This window comes from Castor canadensis, chromosome 10 (assembly GCF_047511655.1).
Source record: "Castor canadensis chromosome 10, mCasCan1.hap1v2, whole genome shotgun sequence".
Lineage (NCBI taxonomy): Eukaryota > Metazoa > Chordata > Mammalia > Rodentia > Castoridae > Castor > Castor canadensis.
In genome coordinates, this window is record NC_133395.1 from 65,371,727 (window position 1) to 65,384,625 (window position 12,899).

General features: G+C 39.9%; 1 long non-coding RNA gene across 6 annotated transcripts in view; it reads left to right on the plus strand.

Moving 5' to 3' along the window:
• LOC141411472 (uncharacterized) overlaps positions 1 to 12,899 on the plus strand; it is a 250,731-nt gene that overhangs the window by 20,096 nt on the left and 217,736 nt on the right. For all 6 annotated transcript variants that reach the window (XR_012436254.1, XR_012436252.1, XR_012436253.1 and 3 more), the window contains exons 2-4: positions 4,486 to 4,594; positions 11,762 to 11,845; positions 12,478 to 12,555. This is a non-coding gene — a long non-coding RNA (uncharacterized lncRNA). The remainder of the gene's footprint in view (positions 1 to 4,485; positions 4,595 to 11,761; positions 11,846 to 12,477; positions 12,556 to 12,899) is intronic.

Below are 12,899 nucleotides of genomic sequence, written 5' to 3' on the forward strand. Positions count from 1 at the left end.
AGCCACATACAAGAACCTCCAGTGTTTCTCAAGGTAGAAAGGTGGGAACCACCCAATGTTTATTATTAGATCAGGGCCCATCAGTCATGGCATGAGGCAGTATAGTGATGGTCTAGTAGGTAAAGGGAAAAAATCAAATCTGCTTTATCATATCCATTCCTAATGTAATGTTGCATGGAAAAAACAAGTTAGAGAACAACACATACAGAATGACACAATTTCCATGGATAGAGTGCAATACTATGCATGATTTCTGTATAGCTATAAATGTGGCTTGAGAACTGAGAGACAAGGGCTGGGGGCATGGTTCCAGTGCTAGAGCAGAAGGTTCTGAGTTCTTATCACTAAGAGCCCAGAGACAAAAGAACACCCATTAGAATCACCATAATGGTTGTCTTTGGAGAGGTAGCTAAATGGAATGAGAGAGAGGTACAAATAGGACACCTCAATAGTGTTTCCATGTCTTTATAAAAAAAAAAAAAAGGAAATTTGATGACAATTGCCTAAATTCCAGGTCATGAATACATGGGTAGTTGTGCCTTCTCTGTTCTTATTTGAGGTTAAAAATTTTCTTTGACGTTTAAAAAATATATCCACCAGAAAAAATAGTGTTTAGAATAAGACCCTCTTGGCATCAAATTCTGCTCTGCCACTTGCTATGTGTGCTACTGTTAGCTATTTTGTCTTTTGGGACCTTAGTTTCAAATCTGCGAAGTGTACAGTGCCTGACATGCTAGGTGCACCATCCAGGTAGGCTGTCATTACAGATGTCCGTCAGTGGGGATCAAATGGATCCACAGCTCTTATTCAGCTGTTGCAACCCACTCAGATGCTATGCCTATCAGGAAACCTTTCCTAACCATCCCAGATAGGTGCTCCTTCCTATAATGCCTTATTCTACTCTGCATGGAATCATATTCTAACGATGGTGATGAGGACTACTTACTGAACGTTTATTATATATATATCAGACACTTTTCTAAGCATCTTTTAATTCTCACAACACCTCCAGAGCATAGTTCCTATTTTGCATTCTACTTTGGAGTTCCCTGTTAGAGTCTCTCCCCCAACAGTTACTGACTTTCTGGAGGCCAAGGATTGTGATGGATTGAGCTTTGTACGCTGGACATAATACCTGAGACAAAGAAGTCATTTAAGGAGTTGCTGAGCTAATAATGAATGAATTCCCAAAGTAGGCAAACTTCCGTCCCTTTGGTCACTACATGGTAAAGTGTGAGGTGGCTGGAAGAGTTTTTTATGGGTTCCTTGGCTCTGCTTTGTTTTCCTCATTGTCATGTCTCTGAGAGATGACAAGAGAAATGGGTCCATGTCTCCTCTCAGTGACAAAACTTGTGGTTGAAAAGTTTTCCCAAAACTTTTGACCCAGGCTGCCATCCTCTTCTGGATCTCAGCCCTATGCGCTTCCTCCAGGATGGCTTTCTTTATTCTCTAATCAGAAGCAGTTCTATAAAATACCTGTGTACAGTCCTTCGTGTCTCCTGGCTCTTAGATAGCTGGAGTCACTGCTTGCTGTCCTCTCTCCAGGAGCCCTGTGCTCCAGGAGGGCAGCTCTAGCTCTGTTTTCTGCTGTATCCCCTTGGCCTGGGTGGGGCCTGGCCCTTTGCAGGTGCTCAGCACATATTTCATGAATGAATAAGAGGCAGGAGAGGTTGAGAGTGGGAAGGAGTGGGCTATTGACAGTCAAGTCAATATTTAAGTCCACAGCTGGTGTGATGAGAAGCACTGTAGCTGTTGTTTGGAAGTCAGTGTTCTGAGGCCTGTGGCCTTTCTCTTCCTCAGAGCTTGATGGGCTGCTGTCCTAGAAGCCACCTGGATCAGTGGGCAGAGTCAGAGTGGTTTGCAACTTGATTTTGTGTGAGTCAGGACCACCTGGGGCATTTCAATACAGACCCTCCCACCTATATCCTCGTTCACACCTCAAGTCAGAACATCTGGAGTGGCACTCACACTAGGGTATGTACATGAGATAGCAGGTCTGGGGTTGAGGACCACTGCTCTCTCCTTCAGGCCACTCCTTAGCTAATTTATATTTAGGGAGTCTGGGCATATCTACTTTTCAGGTGGAGAAAATGGATCTGTTTTTGAAGGGCAAAGAAAATGGAATTATCTCCCCTTGGCCCAGAAAGATGGATTTTCTTTTATTCTCATCTATCCTCATTCTCATCTCTGTTGAATCATTCTTAGCTGGAACTGAGAATGGAGGAGAGATGGAAAAAGAAACAGCGAGGACCCGGTAGAGGTAAATTGGGACCTGGTTGTGTCTGGAGGATGCTGATGAATGGTGGCCTTGCAGCCTGGGAATGCAGAGAATTGGGCACATCTGGGAATCTCAGGCCAGGGCCTACTACAAAAATCACACTGTTTCTAGTTCATAGCTTAAGTGGCCACATCTCTCTCTGCTCCCCCTTCTAAGCTTAAAAAAAGAATTTTGTCAAAACAACCTGAAGTATCACAGATGAAAACCTTCAAGTCTTCCCATACATGGGAACACTTCTGTGGCTCTCAAACTGACTGTAAATGAACCCTTCTCCCCATAATCTCAGAAGGCTGAGCCCTGTCACAAGCAAGTCCAGAGAGTAGAGGGCCTTCTCTCTCCCTCCCCTTCTGACAGAGTCTCCCAAACCCTTCATAGCACTTTCTGGATATACTACCTTGCCTGTGCATTCCTTAGTTCTTAGTGTAAGAACACTAGCAAAGAAGTTACAGCCAACCATGTTACTTATGACAACTTACAGGGTCTGGGAGGGTCAAAGGTAGGTGCCAAGACATGGCTTTTTGGTGTATCTGCTGGAGTCCTTTCTGCCACCTCCTCCCTCCCAATTGGCCTCAGTGGTAGCAGTCCCTGAAACAGGCACAGGGCTGACACCTGCTGGGTAATTGATTTGGACTTGTGGGACTTTCAGGTGTTCCTTTTGGTCTCTGAATACTCTTGATAAATTTTCCTGTCCTATCTGGGAGGCAGGAACCTGGTCCCTGAGCAATAAATGACTAAACTTCAGCAGAGGCATTTGGAATAAGAATATGGTCTGAGACATTGTTAGGGGTTGTAGGAGAGAACTAGCAGCTGTGCCACTCAGCCTATTGACCCCATTTTTATTCAATGTGACATAACAAATTTGCCATTTATTTATTTGTTTACGTACTATGATTTTTTTTTTTTTGTGGTACTGGAGATAGAACTCAGTGTCTCAAGCTTGCTAGGCAAGTGACCTACTACTTGAGCTCTTTTGCATTTCATTAGTTTGTTTTTCAGATAGAATCTTGGTGCTAATTTGGCTCTGGCTGGTCTTGAACTGGGATCATTCTGTTTCCAGTTCCCAAGTAGTTGTGATTCCAGGCATAGCTACCATGCCCAGCTGATTTGATGTTTCTTAACTGCTTTATGCAGCACATTTACCAAGGGCTTGCTCTGTGCTAGACACTGGTGGTGAAGCTGGGCTGCAGACAAGGTTGAGAGCTCAGGGAGAGGAAGTGGCAGAGGCCCTGTGAGGGCAGGGTGCGTGGGAAGAGCTGTGGGAGGGGAGGCTTCCCTGCTGCTGGGAAGAGACCAGCTCCTTCAGAAGCCTCAAGATGAGCACGCTTGGACTGGGGAGGGGCAGAGAGGATAGTATGCATATTTATGCTGTATTTTTGTACAAAGTGTGTGTTGTGTGTTATAGTTATAGAGCCCTACCAAATTGCTTTTATCAAAGTAATGTCTCCATTACTAGATTGGGTGCCTCTCAAGGTCAAAGCTAGGTCTTAGTCCAGTACTGAGTCTAAGCCACATTTTGGTAGGTGATTTGAATTGTAGCGATGAGGGAAGTTAGGAAGGGACTAAGAGAGCAGTTCTAAAGTGTCAAATGCTCTCTGATTACAGCTAATGCTGATAGAAGAGAGTGACAATGACATGCTTTAAAAAAAAAAAAAACCCTAGCAATTTGGGAGCTCTGTTGCAGATGTAGCTTGTACTCTCCAAATAATCTAGTGGTCCTCCAGATTTCCCTGTCTCCTTTGCAGTTAGATTGGCCTTTGCAGCCAGCTCTGCCCAATGAAATGAGCCATGTGTCACTTCTGGTTGAGGCTCTTCTACATCTTTGTCTTCTGCTGCAGCGATCCAGATGGAACCTGGATCCAGACTCTACAGAGCGAAGAGGGCCCTGCCATCTCCTGTAGGCTTTGTAAGAACATGAAATAAATTGCTAAGCCACTGATATTTGGCTTACTTGTTACCTCAGCATAGCCTATCTTATCCTGACTACTATGTCTTCTCAGTGTAAAGCTCATAAGTGTCTACATGATGAATAAGAGTAGCCACCTAAGAAAGCAAAGGAAGAAAGGGTCTGTCTGTAGAACTGTATACATCAAACATCAGATCCACCAAGGTGGCTCAGGGAATGAGCTCACGGAGGTAAAAGTAGAATATGATTGTAAACAAACCAACAGCAGAAATCTAATAGGTTGTAATTCCCTGTGTTTCTGAAGGACAGTGTACAAAGGGAGATGAACAGCCATGTCTCACGTCCTTGAGAGAGGGTGTCCTGGCTGCATGGAGGAGCAGTAGCTGAACCTTCTGGAAGATGGACCTGCTGTGGTAAGGGATGCTCCAGGCTGTTTTGACCAAATGCCTTTACATAAGTAGGTTACTCAACTTCTTGCTCTTGCTGTAAATCCATGCTTGAATTACAACATCTGATAATACTTTACTTGACATTAGTTTTCTCAAAAGGAGAGAGAAGGCTTCATATGCTATTGTACATATTAATTGAGTTAATTAACGAATCATTCATTAATGTCATTTATTCTCTTTGTGAATTAATTCTTTAGCAGTGAAGTTATTGTCTCAGCTTCTAGAAAGGCAATAAGTTTACCCATGCTGGATGGATTCACTCTCACTATGCTGTCAAAATCCCATGTGTGGGTGGGCAACTCTGACACTCAATCCTAGAGGCTGCTGTTAGGACACTTTGTGAGGCCTTTGGGCAGTGGTTAAGCAACCACCAGATTGCAGGCCTACCCCAGAGACTCATTCAGCTTTGCTTCATAGGGTTGTGCTCTGTATAGCAATGTCCTTTACATGTAAACTTTAGGTGCCTGCAGGCCCAGCACTGGTGTAGTCTAATTATGGCAGAAAAGAGAGTCTTGCTCTTGAAAATAAGTATGACAGTTTAACCAAAACCCTTATTGATTCATCCATGAACAGCATCCATTTTTGTTCATTTAGGTGAATTCTAGTTGGGGAAGTCACTCCAAAATATTATGACTCTGCCATTTTCTTCACTAACCTAAAGAACTTTCTGGATCATCAACAATGGATTTGTCTGCAGCTGTTATTTCTTAAGTATGGCTCACGTGAGAATCATACCCTGGAGATTTTCACTTTGTTCTCTCTAGTTCCAGATTTGAACACAACCAGGTTAGGTTCTCATAGCTCTAACACCAAGCCCTAAATTGAAAAGAGAACAAAAATTTTTGTTAGTTTTCTTACAAATACACATATACATATAAATAAAAATTTCTAAATGTGAAGAAATATTAAAAAATAGAAAGTAGCTTCCTAGTTCCACCCCCAGAAATAGCTCCTGTAAATAGTTTGGTAAATATCCTTCCAGATCTTTTCCCTACATATAAAGCCATGTGTTTTATTATTTACAAAAATGGGATGATTTTATGGAAAAAAGCAATTTGTGCTTTTTTCCTTAGCAACATATCCTGGGTATCTTTCATTTCAACACACATTTCTAGTTTTTATTGGCTGTAGCAGATTCATTTTATCTGCATCTGACAGTCTGTTATATCTCCTTATATGTACCATATGTACCATAATATAGCTAGCTATATTTCCTTAGAGATTATATGGTATTATTGTACTAACGCTTCTATATAAGAAAATATTGTGTCCAAAGCTTTTTCATCTTCTAAATTTCAATAACTTTTACCAAGAAGTTTGTGCCACTTTGCACACTTACCACTTCTGTGCTAGAGTGTTGGTTTGATTTGCATTTTGATAGTTGTAGGCAATAGAAATCTCTAGGCTAGAGTTCTCTGTCCAAGGTAGAGGAGTAATTTTTGACTTACTAAATCAGAAAAATGACCCCATAGAGCCTCATTTTGATTGTGGTTTCATAAACACAAGATAGTAACAATGACTGATGAATAAAAGCAGATTCACAGCCCATCCTAACATACTTTGTCAAGACTCCACCTCGCTTCTACACACACACACACACACACACACACACACACACACAAAACGACCATGGCATGTGTAGAAGGAGGTGTGCTAGATTGGCTGGAGTAGGAAGTACCTTGTTTTAAGCATACCTTCTACAGAAAAGTCTCTGGAGTTAAAATAGAAAGGTTGTTAACTTGCTGGCTATGCACCACCCTTGGGTGGGTCAGAATTTTCTCTGAGCTGATTTCTTCATCTGGCAAATGGTGTCCTGGGAGAAATTAGATTGAAGCCTTTTGTACAGTGCCTGGCATGCAGTATTTACCTCAGAGAGGTTTATGATCTGGACAAATCCTTTCTGGCTAAATCCCCAGCATCATTTTCTCTTTGGACAAAAGAGCTTTTATTCAAGGAACGAGCTTCTCTGTGACAAAAAATTCTGTTTTTTTTTTTTTTTTGGTACTGGGATTTGAACTCAGGGCTTCATGTGTGATAGGCAGGCATTCTTCTACTTGAGCCACCCCACCAGTCTTTTTTGTTGTTGTTGTTGTTGTTGTTGGGATAAGGTCTTGCTTTTTGACCAGGATGATTTTGAACCATGATCTTCATGATTTCTGGCCCCCGTTCCCCCCGCCCCTCTACCCCCCGCCCAATAGCTAGAATTACAGGTGTGAGCCACCGTTGCCTGGCTTCCTCTGGTTTAAACTCTTTCCTGGAGAAGGGCAAGCATTCTGTTGTTGGGAAATTCTATTTCTCTTGATGTGTTTGTGTTATTGGACATGAGAGTACACTATTGAACTCCACATTTGTTGACTCATTTAGAGCAGCTTTCTCTTAATGTCCTAACCATGTCCATTTGGTTTTGCCACATGTATTGGGAAATAGGTCTCAGTACTGTGTGTTCACATTACTTAGCCATAGTTAATTATGTCTAAATCTGCCTATTGTTCTCAAAGGTGGCTCTGTTGACAACAGTTAGAGTGGAGTGACTTTAGCTTTATCAGTCCAATGTTGGCTCAATGAGACTTTTGACTCTTCTGAACATGTGATATTGTTTTCAGGGTGAGTTGTTTTCTCTGAGACTTGAAGAATCTGTCTTCTTCTTTGTGGTAGCTGCTTGGTTGTCTGGCTGAGTCTTGCTATGCACTGGCTTTTTGACTTACTCCTAAGTGCTTCAAACTATGTTGCTTACCACAAGGAAGACCCACAACGGTCCTGGTAGATGTGAACTAGGGATACCAGAATCTTGAGTATCACATTGCTTGGAATTCCCACTATGTTAACCATGGAGATAAGGCATCAGGTTTCTCAAAGGCTGTTGAAATGTCAATTGTTCAGAAAGCTGGTGTGAAGACAAGTCCTGGACAGGAGAAAGATAGCACAATCTACTTTGTTAGACCTTGTTTTATTTAACCATCCTTGAAGATGGGATAGTACTTAATAAGTATTCCCAATTTCAGAAGTGGAAATTGGGTTTAATGACTAAATTTAATGAAATGTGTTGAGCTTGGGCTTGAACTCAAGACCTGTGGACCAGTATTCTCTGCGCTGGTTGGGACCGTGATGGCAGCAGTGTCCGAAAGACTGACCCTGGACTGTAGATGCAGGAGGCCGAGATGCAGTGTCACAGCAAAGTGTTAGGATGCAGCAGCATGAAGCTTAGGGAAGACAGGTTCTAACGGGAAACCAGAATGGAACTCGGGCAAGTTCCACGGCATGGGTGGCTGAAGACAGAGATGGAAGGACCTCATAGATAGCAGAGCACTCAGGGTTCATTTAAGAGATATTAGTTGCTGTACCCATTCTAAGTCCCAATACAAAATTGGAAGAAACCAAAGGGGAGGAGAGAAAATAAAATCAATAAAGTTTTGGCTTAATCGAGTCTCTAGGTTCAAAGACCAATTTGCAGGAAAAAAAGAAACAAAGGAATGAGTCAAAAGACACCAAAGGATACAGTTAGCAAAACTCAGATGTAAGAAACTCAAAAGAGCAAATAATCCATTTTTTTCCTCTTCCTCCTCTGTTTTCAGCAACAACAAGACATATGAATAAGGGAACCTAGAGTATAAAGGAGACTTAAGGGCTAGGTACAGGGCCATTAATTCCAGCACTCAGGAGTCAGGAGGATCTAGAGATTGAGGCCAGCCTGGGCAACACAGGAAGTTCCAGGAAAGCCTGGGTTGCATAGTGAGACCCTGTCTCAAAAAGAAAAAAAAGAAAAAACAAAACAAAACAAAAACCCCAAAACCAAAAGCAAACAAGAACCAAAACAAAAATGAAATACAAAAATTTTTTTTAAAGGAGGCTTAAGAGATAACAACTAATAGTAACATGTGAACCTTACTTGTATCTCAGTTCAAACAGTAAACTATACAAAAAACTATGCAATAATTTTAGGCCACACAGTAGCACTGAGCACCCCTAACATTAGATGTGGGCTGTAACATCACTACCCACTAAAAGGAACTCATTGGAAGAACTCAAAGGTTAACTTGGCTAAAGATAGGGAAATCTGAGCATCAATAAGAAAAATTTCTGCAATGACTAGAAAAAGTTCAAATCTGCTTACATTAATGGGTTCATAATGATACTTTGAAAAGTAAAAGCTAACTGGTCACTAATGGAGTATGACAAGGAGCCAATTTGTTATTTCAAGCAGGAGAAAAGAATAAAACATCATCCCTTTTGCATTTGTATTATGAATTGTAACATGAGATAACCAATTAGAAGATGGAGGAAGTTTTTTCATTATAGAAGTATTTCAACTAATAATTGAAGGAGAAATGTTGACTATGAATGAAGAGTAATATCACACAATCAGAGTTAACCAGATGTTGTATACCCCCCCAGTGGAACAGCATAAAACTTTTATAACATCAGCTGGACAAAAAATAAAACAAAAAACAAAAACCCAAGTATGATTAAGCCTCTAGGTCAAACTACCAAATTGTAGGAAATAGAGATGATAGGGAAAAGTGTTGAATTACACCATGGTGCTATAAATACCAAATCCAGACAGTAGGAAGGAATATTTAATACAAACGACCCAGTTTCTTGAAAAATATTGCAAGGAAAAAGATTGGGAATGGAAAAGGACCCTATAAGATCACAGGAGATTTAGAACAATCAACTGCAATGTATAGATCTTTAGATCTCATTAAAAAGTGTCCTAATTTAAAAATCTTTATGACATTTATGGTATAAGGAAAGGTGACCATTGTCTAAGGAATTTTTGTATTGCATGTGATGTGGTTATGTCTGAATTATTATCCTTCAGAGGTCCATACTAAAATATTTACAGAAATGATGTAAAGTCTGGGATTTGCTTCAAAAGCATAGAGGAGGACTAAAGGTGAGTCTGCTTTGCAAGTACCTGCTTTGCAAATATGAAGCCCTGAGTTCAAACCTCAGTTCTACAAACAAACAAACCATAGAGGAAAAAGATACTTCTTTTGAGGTGGGAATGAAGCCAGAAAGAGCAAGAGTTGATGCTTATTGGTGTCAGAAGATGTATATATAGGAGTTTATCTCACTACTTACTATACATTGGTGATGTCTGAAATTCTATGTAATAAAATTTAAAAAGAAAAGGAGGCAAATGTGAACACTGACTCAATGTTTATATTGAGGAGTTACTATTACTATCATTATTATTTGTGGTGTGGGAGATTGAACCTAGGGCCTCACACATACTACACAAGTGCTTTACCACTGAGCCATATCCCCATCCAATGTTAGTGGTAATTTGGCTATACATATTTAAAAAGGTAAAGCAGTTTTTGGGATTTGTTTCAAGGCAACTGGTATCTGTGTGGCAAAATAGAAATAAAAGTGGCCATTATTGTATAAGTTTGAAAATTTCCTAACTTTGAGGTAACAGAAAAGAGAGCCTAAGTTGCAATTGAAACAAAAACTATGGGCAGCAAAGAATAATTAACATAAAAATGTCTGTGTCCATGACTAAATTGAATGAAAACTAAATGTTTTTTTTTATAATTACTATTTCTCATGCTAAAGTTTCAAGTCAAGCAAAACCAAACCTTAACACAAATCACTTAAGGTATATATACTCTCTCTATATATAGTTATATTTACATTACATATAGCAATGCTACACTAAAATAAAGAATTCTTCTGGTCCATTCCCTCCTCATAGATCAGTTGAAGGTCAGTAATGCTATTGTGTATGCTTAGCTGAAGAAAAGATAGTCTATTCTCTTTTTATATAAACTGCATGGTAAACTAGTTTACAGGGTAAACTTGATGTTTATTGGAGTTAGTTATTGTAATTCACATGTGAAAAATCAATCCAATTACATACTACAAAAGAGAAAAGATAAACATCTGTTTAGTTGAGTTTTATAGATATATTAGAATAAGGCAAGAAAGATCTTTTAAAAATCAAAATAGTATGACGTGCAAAAGAGGAAATGACTGCATAAGGTATTTGGTCTTGGACATTGAAAAATAAACATCGTGGGAGGGAGAAATTTGGTGAAGACAGAGTCCGAACCTATGCAGTTCAAATGTTTCAGAAGCAGCTGGTGCTATGGATTGCTTACTCAGTCTTCATTCTACCTTCTTCTAGCTAGAGATCTGGAAATCTGAAATCAATACCTGCTGGACTCCCTTGCAGCTAGGATAATGAGAATTAGGCTCTATTAATGATATACTGTTGGGCTGTGGATTTAGAAGGTGGAACTGAGGTGGAAGGCATCCTACTTTCTTTTTTTCTTTTTAGTGAGATTGTCCTGCAGCAGCATTGCAGTCTGCTTCCATCAGCTTTTTGGGCATTGATATGCAGTTGCAGTGGCAGAAGTGGCTGTGGTGTCTTCTGTGGTGGCTGTGGTGACTCTAGCTGTCAGGTCTCTTGATCACAGCCACAAGACTGAGTCTTAAACACACAACTTTAGGAGGAGCCTCAGTTCACCTAGTGGAACAATCTGTGAGCCATTGCTTTAGGGTCATGTACAACCTGTCCTTCAGCCCTTTCAAAGACTTTGTAAACACCTAATTCTCTGTATTTAATCTCTTTCTGCTTAACATACCCAAAATGATTTTGCTTCCTGCACTGTACTCTGATGGAGCTAGGAAGAATTTAAAAGTTTTCAGCCTTCACAAATGAATTCAAGGCTTGCTGGAGTTCACCTTTCCTTCTCACACACATAATCCTCAATGCTTCTTGTGGGTGGGTATAGCAAGAGAAGAAATGCCAAATTGCTCCAAACTCAACTGTCCCCAGGTTCAGATGTAAATTATGCCTAATCCCTTTTCCCCAAGTTAATTGTCACAAAAATCCTAAAATCTAGAGCTTTTATCCCTATTCAAGATAGGACACCCAAAGCTCAGAGATGTTAAATACTTTGTCCAATGTCACAAGGTGCTTAAGTGGTAGATTCAGATTTGGAGCCTAGTGTTATCTGGTTTTTGAGTGAGCTTTTGAAAATACACAAATGCAAGTACATAGTAAACATCAGAGTTTAGTTCTATAGTTCTGTCAAGGATTGAGTGGGAGTTAAACAAGAAACAGAATGATTTGTTTTTCTCCTGTGCTGGTGATAACAACCTCCCTGTCTTTCTGTTGGTTAGTGGAAGAGATAGCTGAAGAAGATGGGACAAAAAAAAAAGAAATCACAAAGAACCAGTGGACTGAAGAGACAAGGGGAAATGGAGGTGAGCTGATGCCAGAGGTGCTGAGATGGGTGGATACTATGGTTTGGAGCTCAATCAAGTTTGGATGCGTTACTCCAAATAGCTCGTATATTCAAAATCATTTCCTCTTAAGAGGAGCCCATCTACCTAATGAGTCATATTAAAACAATTCCCTATTGTATATTTTCTTAGTGTTAAAAGCTCATAAACATTATTCTGCACAGCTCATGTGCCATTAGACTCAGAGGTGTTACAGAAATTTTATCTTGTCCTTCACCCTTTTGCAAATACTTATTTTTATTTTAAAATACTTTACAGAGAATTGAGAGCTTACATTTTTTAAATGGAAAGAGAAAATAGTCAATTATCTATAAATTACCCATTTTAAATGATCAACCATCTCACAAAGTTTCTAGATCTGGAACTCCATGAGAGTGATACGTGACAATCAGTGTGTTTGGAATTAAAAAAGAACATATTTAAGTGAAAGCACTTGCACAGTACTTGACTCGTTAACATGCAGTAACTATTATTTCCTTCGTAACATTTGCTACTGCCTCAGTTTGATGATTTAAACACATACTCTGTTCAGAAATTGTGTTTTTTCCACTTTCCACTGGATTCTTCATGTTTATTTTCTTTCAATACATTAGACATTGAAACTGCACCAGCTGTGGACAACCCAAACATGACGTAACCTCCTGGGGCAGGAATCATGTGAGGTTGAGAAGGTGAGAATGAAATAGGATGTTCCTAGTGCTCTAAGGAAAAGGTCTACCCACTGACAAGTCATGTTTCACATCTGTTTGCTTTGAGGTGATGAGGCAGTCATTGCTTTGTCTTCCCTTTGCTATTCACTTAAAATTTGTTCATTCATTCATCAGGCTTCTAGGTATTAGCCAGATAACCTTATTTATCTCCACTCTTCCTCTTAAAATGATTGTCATACTTGCCCCATTGTCAAAGGGTAAATTTGATAACTTATTAGGAGCATGTTTTCTGTTTTTTTGTTTGTTTTGTTTTGCAGTGCTGGAGAGGGAACCCAGGTCCTTGTTCATGCTAGGCAAGTGCTCTA